Below are 8,228 nucleotides of genomic sequence, written 5' to 3' on the forward strand. Positions count from 1 at the left end.
CCCGCCGTCCACAACTTATTACACACACACTCATACACACACGCCCAACACACTCACACACACTCCGCACTCCAGACATGTCCATTGATGCTCTGTTGCTCTCTCCAAAATGTTGCTGAGGGTCCTTCCACTAATTGTGCCAGTGCACATCTGGTTGGACATTCTTCTGTTCTTTCCTGCAAGGGTGGCAGATTTTCCGCTTCCTATTTGTATTCCCAAAAGCATCATCCTCTCCACGGCAGTCGCTGGCTCTGCCTCCCTATCTTCTTCCTCAATCAGCTGGTGAGAGATACATTTCAGGATCTCGACCCTATCTGGTTGAACCGTATTGTCAACTGTCGGCTTTTTCATTTCCCCTAACACCTGCATGGTCAGGGCAGAAAATCCATGTTAGCGATCGTATAGAGGCGTTGCTTCGATAGCTTGAATCCATTCTGTTCTCAGGAAACATTTTTTGATCCTTCTGAAGGCACACATGGAATCAGTGATAAGATCAGCTTGGATTGTGTGGGGGCGATCGTGGGTCATCCTATCAAGTGCTTTCGTGATGGCTTCAATTTCCATTTGCATACTTGATGTAGCCCTGCTGCAGGCTCCAGATGCACTGTGTATGATTTTATTGTTGGCGAATGCAACAAATCCCCATCCACTTCGCTGGCTATCTCTTTTCACTGAACCATCTGTATAAATTACAGGATCCCCTGCTTTTGAGTTTGTGTCAACGATCTCATTGATATCACTCAGGTTGATGGAAGCCGCAACATTTCTTCTTCATTGACAAGATCAGTCAATCGCCTTCAGCCCCTCGATTGTGGATAAGCTGTTTGAATGTGGTTTGGACAGGCTTTTACTTTTAGTCTTATCTCTCCTTTCCTTTTATACTAAAAAAGAGAAACAGTCCTCAACAGTCTATGAAAATAAAAATATAGCAGATGCTTCCCCAAAAAACAAACCAGGCGTAGCCCAAGATAATTAAATAACTACATCAGTTAGGCCGATAGTGATCATAGCAATTAACACTGGTCTGTTATGGGAACGTGTAAGGTACTAAATTTGACTAAAGAGCGGTTAGGTCACAAAAAGTGCCCTCAAACTTTTTAGGAACAGTGAAACCAATGCAAAACAGAACAAAAGTTATTTTTTTCTTCTTGTGCTATGTTTACAATAAAAACATGTACATATGATATTTTTTGTCAGTACCGTAATCATAAATTAATTAATTTTTTTTCATCCCCAAAATTTCTGACAAAGAGGTCAAGGTCTTGATCTGTTATATCAGTAGACTTATATTATTTCTACTTATCTCAGTCAGGACTGCTGTATATATAATATTTGCATAATTGCCCATATAGTTTGATGGTGATGTTCGCAAGGACACTCAAGCTCAGATGTCATCGATGTACATAATAGTTTTCACTGTCGTCCACATACGCTCAGCTCTCTTTAATTAACTGTAGTGACTTTTATTGCATCTCTCCCTAGCTCTACCATCAAATGAACTTATCTGTACTTCCAAATTAATCTTGGTTTTGAATATTCTGCCCCTTGAATGTTATCATTGTGAGGACATTGATTAGCATATCAAGTAGTATTGTATGTACATGCTGATAGTATTGTATTCATAGTGATAACAATGCTTTGAGTGATAAAGTTTATGTTGTAGCCTTCTGCGTAGAGCTGTTGGCCTTTGATTGGAGGTCACCCAAGCTAGACAAATTAACTGTGCCGAGTGTCACTGTTGAATGGAATGCATAATATATGCAGTCAAGTTTTTTACTTTTATTCATTCTCTGAACATGACATGCCTGGTGCTGGCACCCAAACCAGGTGTGGCGTCATGGCTCAAATGGTATCATTGATCATGCTGGGCTATTGGTGCTTTTGCTAGCCTGGTTTGAGTCCCCAAAAGATTGTTTGAACTCGTGTTGTGAAAAGAGTTCAAGGCTCACCACCCGCTTCTCTGGGTCTCAATATTTTTAGATAGTTATTGAAACCAAACTTATCAGTGCTCATGATAATCTAATCGAGTTCACTTTCTTTTTCTTTTTTAAAGGATTTGTTTAAATTACTATTAGTTATCATATCTTTTACAGTTATGAAAAAAATGTGTCTACTGGAAAAGCAGCCAGATATATCATGCCTGTTGTGTTCTTTTTTTCTTCGAAGTAGAAGGATGTTTTCACTTACTGGTCCTTTTATTGCTATTTATATAATCTCTTTAAGACCATGCTATAGGCCTACACAGTCAGCAGATTTTCCATTTCCTTTTCACCACACCAGCCTTTACTTTTTTTTTTTCAAAATGATTTTGAAAAATCTTTTAAAGAGGAAAGTTTGCACATGTTCATATTTGCACAGTAGGATTATGCTGCTTTTAGACCATGCAAAAGTGGAAATAAAATGTGTGTTGTACTCAATTTTCTTTTAGAATCTGTGATGGAAGTATGTAATTTGTTATTTGGGGCATCCGCTGAATACATTGAAGTACCTTAATCTATATAAAAATGCTGAGTATACTAGAACGGAAATACAAGGTCTCAACGACAGGTGAAACCAATGATTATAAATACTATGATAATGCAATGGGGCGAAAAGCGTGCGCGGTCACGAAACTCCCGGGGGGAATGTCTGCGCGTCAACCGCTGGCCTCCTTATCTGCGGCGCACCTGTTACGAGTATTTCAGATCGTTGTTCCATTGTTCTGCCTGGTTAGTACACATGGTATTGTTTTCATGTATGCATCGAAGACGAGTTTTGTGATTGTGATTATCTGGAATTTCTGTTTTCTTATCATTCTTTGCTTAGTTCAAACGCCCTCATATTCTGTAACTGGTTGTTCTTTTGCAGTGAGTCCCTTCATCTTAAAATGTCAAAAAACATTCAATTTTTTGGATGAGAGAGCATCAGAGAGTCTATAACAATGGAAACGCGATATCCTTGTATAGTAAATCTACTCAACCCACACAATGCAGAAACACTTTTGACAGTGAGTTGTGACAGTGCTAGGAACATACAAACTCAAAATGAAGCTATCGTGTCTGATGCCGTTGCCTCCGCCTCTGGCCTTTCTACAACCAAATCCACTGCCAAAATGAAGAAACATCGAGTCCAACATTGCGCTGCTATCAACTGCAAAAACACACCGCTTTGACAACCCAGATATGTCTTTCTTTAGATTTCCAAAGGAGGAAGAAAGGTGTAGACGATGGGTGATTAACACAAGAAGGCAAGACATCCTTCACAAATCCGCTGCGCAGCTCAACAGTGGATCTGTGTTATGTGCCAATCATTTTGAAGACAGTCAGTTTACATCAAAGAAAAAGACTCGCTTGAAACCTTTAAAGGCTGTTCCTACCAATTTTGATGTTCCGAATCCTCCAGAAAAGGTGACATCTTTGAGAAAACCACCAAAGTTTAGACCTTGTCTGACCAAGTTGAAGAAAAAGCTTCTTTCCCCTGCATCGAGTCGTCAAGACTCAAATATGAATGATTCACGTGAACCTGTTGAAAACGAAGAGCAATCTCAATCTGAACGAATCAGAATTCTTACAAGGAAGTTGAACAGACAGAGAATGCGGATAAAACGACTGCAAAGAAAATCTTCGAACAAGTTGACTAAATCGAAGAAAGAAGTGCATTACATAAAAGAAGTGACGTCTAGATATCTAAACAAAGATGCTCACGCTTTTTTCTGCAAGCAATTAGATCTGTCCATATGCAAAGGTAAACGATGGACTGTACGAGACAAGAGCTATGCATTGTCCCTTTATCACGCTTCACCAAAGGCCTACAGAATGCTACAGAAACATTTGTTTGTGCCTTCTGTGGACACCCTTAGGAGAGTCATGAGGAGAATTGAAATATATCCAGGCTTCCCTCACAAACTCCTAGAAGCCTTCAAGTTGAAAGTTAGTTGCATGGAAGAAAAGAACAAGCTCTGTGTCCTTCTCTTTGATGAAATAGCACTCAAGCAGTCATTAAACTATAATGTCGAGAGAGACTACATCGAGGGTCTGGAAGACCTAGGAGATCCATCTCTCAGCTCCAGAGATCAACCTGCATCCTCAGCAACCGTTTTCATGGCAAGAGGGTTGATTGGCCAATGGAAGCAACCTTTTGGTTATGCCCTAAATTCTTCGGCAATCAAGCATGCTGACCTGAAGGTGCTTTTGTTAGAGGCTATTAAAAAGCTTAAATATGTTGGTTTGAAAGTCAAAGCAGTTGTGTGTGACCAAGGCCCAAACAACCAGACAGTTTTTAGAAAACTAGGTGTCACCCCTGAAAAGCCTTTTTTTCATCACGAGGATGATAAAATCACAGTCCTCTTTGATCCTCCACACTTGATCAAGAATATTAGAAACAATTTGATCAACCACAATTTCTATACCCATAATGGTATTGCGAGCTGGGCAGTTATTAAAAATTTTTATGAAAAAGACAGTGCCTTGGGTTCATTCAGGATGGCACCCAAGTTAACCAAGAAACATGTCTGTGTGTCAAGTTTTGGACGTCAAAGGGTTTGTTTGGCTGTGCAAGTGCTCAGTCACAGTGTATCAAAGGCAGTCGGGACACTGTGTAAACTTGGAATTAATCCTTTGTCTGACATGGCTACATCTGTTTTCTGTGATGTCTTTGACAAACTTTTCAACGTTTTCAACGGGTCACTTGTGTCATCCTCTGCCGAATATCGCAACCCAATCACAACTACATCACAGCATCATGAATTTTTGCAGCAGACACTTCTATGGTTAAAAGATCTGAAGTTTGGCCCAGAGGACAAAAAGAAAGATGCAAGATTATTACCATGTGTCAGCGGGTGGATCCACAACATCACTGCTTTGCAAAGTCTTGTGGCAGACGTTGTGAACGTAGAGGGAGTCGATTACTTAATTACAAATCGGTGCAATCAAGATGCACTTGAAAATCTGTTCTCAGTCATCAGAGGAAAAGGTGGACATCATGACAATCCAGATCCCCAGCAATTCCGTTTTCGTTTGAGACAGATAATGGTGGATAAAATTATGGTCGCATCGCCTTCAAGCAATTGCAAGGACGATGTGGATAGCTTTTTGATTAATCTAACAAGTAAATGTAGCCAAACAACAATTGCAATTTCGGCCGACCTTGATAATGAACAGAGGCACATTGTTAATTTAGTTAAGTCTTGCAATATTAAAGACGTAATGCACTTAGAAAATGCTATTTCCTACGTGAGTGGATACATTTTAAAGAAACTTTACGATGTGGTCTGCAAGGACTGCATAGGGAAATTAGAAGATTTCTCATCTTCCCATGCACCGCATCTGACACTCATCAATCAGAAACAGTTTGAACATTGTCGTCACGGTGGCTTGAAAAGTCCCAGTTTCAAACTTGTGGAAGTTGTTGGTTTGTTTGAGGCTGTCTTTCAAACACATTTTAAACATTTGATGAACAGGGCACACATTAGACAGAATCTGAAATTGAAAATGCTCCAGGAGCCAAACGTAACTGAAATCAAAGGTGATTCCTGCAAATGCCAGACAGTGGACTATGCAGTTAATGTATTTATTAGCGTCAGACTGCACCATGAACGTAATACAAGAAATGAAGCCATTCAGCAGGAAAAGAACAAAAAGAACAGAAAGTTTATTAAAGTTTCTCACCAATAGCCTTTCATGCTACAAGTGATAGCTTTGGCTGTGCCTGATTTTGATGAAGTGATAAAGGTATGTTGTGAATATTATTTGCCTGTTTCAAACATGTTGTGTTATTTGTTTGTTTGCTTGTTTTTGGTTTGTTGTTGTTGTTTTTTTTTCTTTTTTGGTCTGTTTTCTTTTTCTTATTTATTCTTTGAACACTACCTACTGCCTATGGTACTAACGGCATTCAGAGTACACTCTAGACCTTAGTTAAGATCAAATGTTGCATGAACTTTAACATTATATTATTATTATGTTTATGATCTTTGCCTTCGTTTTGATAATAATTCTTTAAATCCAGTTCTTACGGATAATAGTTTATTATGCAGGACATGTCTTGTGCTACTAATATAAATGTTTGAGTTGATCCCCTACAACTAGTCACTTGTAATAGGGCCAACTGGTCACCCCACAGCTCGTGTCATATAGTAACACTTCGTGTGTTGTATGAGCTCATTAATGCGCAGAGCAACGCGCGCAGTCGCTGACCTCGATTCTCCGATAGCGAACAAAGGCCGAAGAAGGATTGCACCGTCTCGGTATTTACGGTCTCTGGGTGAAACTATGGTCTTCTGTTCACTCACTATCACCAAGAAAGATTAGATCAATGACCATGATTTTCTTTCCTTTGACTCCAACAAAAAGCCTAATGCTGAATAACAAAAATTCATTGTGTATCATTCGTAAAAACTCTTTATAGTATAAATCTTTTAAAAGGACAAACCTGAAATTGAAGTAACACCGGCAAAGAGTGCAGGCTACTTTCTGTTATCTCATGTAACCTACATTTTGATAGGGAAAAACTGTTTTTGTTTGCAGAGCGAGCTCATCCCTTGTCCTAATAGTAGACTACAAGGTTGTTCCTAATGTCATCGAGATATTTCTGGTGTTATCTCTGAATAATTAGGCCTATTGGATAATCAGATCACACAAGCTTTTCCGCTCTGGAGCTGAGCCCCAGTTTTGTTTACTTTATTTTTCGTACTTGTAGATTAATGACTTTACAAATTTCGTTAACATTAGTGTTTTGTTATAGAATAGGTGCTTTGTTTATTTTATTTTTCTTTCTTGCAGATTAATGACTCAGGAAATGTTGTAAATATTATTATAGAATGGATGCTGAGCCTTTCTTTGTTCTGTTGTAATGTTACAACAGTCAGAAACTTGTTTGATCGACTATAACAATTTTAATTTCTTGGATCACGATTGCAATCTCTGATTCCATAGGCCTATATGATGCATGCTCTTATGACCTTATGCAATTGCGAGTGTCATAAAACACATACCAAAAAAATATATGTATATGAAACAATGAAAATAAGTGAAACTGATAATGATATGGACATTCTACCTCATGGCATCGCAGAAGGGCTACAACTCTGCGGCTGCTAGATTGAAAGGAATAGCAACACTAAAACTTGAGCAATTGGATGAATGGCAAGGAATATATTATGTACAACTTCAATGTAATATTCTGTCTTTTATTATGTGTCACATATATAAAGAATGCTGAGTTTATTTGAGTCAATGGCCATTGTTGTCAATTTCTGTTTCAGAACTGGCTGTTGAAAAATAAGGAGACATCACTAATGCTTACAGCTGTGTTGACGTCATCATAGACTGTCGGAGTCATGAAAGGAAAGACATATAAGAATAAAGATCTGAACTTCTGATAGTTTTATTCATGGTTGTTGGCGGAGGGAGGACACTCTGCAGTCATGGACGGAGAGTCAGGTCTACGTCAGCCGCTGCTGGGCAGTATCGCCGAGGAAATAAGTGAGTCAGAGGGCGCTGCCAATGGTGGTGACCGTGGCAGTTTGAAGCCTTCGGATGTTGAGACTGACAGACCAAGCAGCTCAGTTAACACTGCGGGTGAGTTCATGGGAGCTATGGTCGTTCTTTTCTTGAAAATATTAGAGTTTCTGAATGGAATGTTCTAGACTTCTTTGTATAGCAGTAGATGCCTTTTTTGTATGCAATGTCAGCCTTTCATTTTTTTTTTTCATATGATCCTTTAAGTTTTAAAATCATTTGACATCAAGTCGACATTTCTATCGTTCAAACAGACAGAGGAAATCCAAAGTTGATGAAGGCATATGTCTGGATGTTAGAAAATTCAAAGTTATTAAAAAACAGAATTTTTCTGTTAAAAAAAGATTACTTTTTGAAGAAAATGTAATGTTGTTTTATTGATCTTTCACCTCTTGTCCTTGTATCCCCTCCTCCTCCACATCCTCCTCTTTTTCTTTTTCTCGTTCTTGTTCTTGTTCTTGCTCACCTGCTCCTCTTCCTTCTCTACACCCCTCCCTCCTCCTCTTCATCTTCCTCCTCTTCCTCCCCTGACCACCTTTGCGTCCACGGCAGGATCAGTGAACATATACCACCTGTTTCCAACATGGTGAGTATATGTAGTTATTATTCACTAAAATTGTTAACCCGAAGTTGGTGTTCAGTTCTAAAGTTCAACGACTTCATGAATGCGTTGACAGGGTTGGCACAACGGGTGAGGAAACTTGGCTTCGTGGGTGTGGAAAAGGGGGGGGGGGG

This window comes from Aplysia californica, unplaced genomic scaffold, assembly GCF_000002075.1.
Source record: "Aplysia californica isolate F4 #8 unplaced genomic scaffold, AplCal3.0 scaffold00020, whole genome shotgun sequence".
Taxonomy (NCBI): domain Eukaryota; kingdom Metazoa; phylum Mollusca; class Gastropoda; order Aplysiida; family Aplysiidae; genus Aplysia; species Aplysia californica.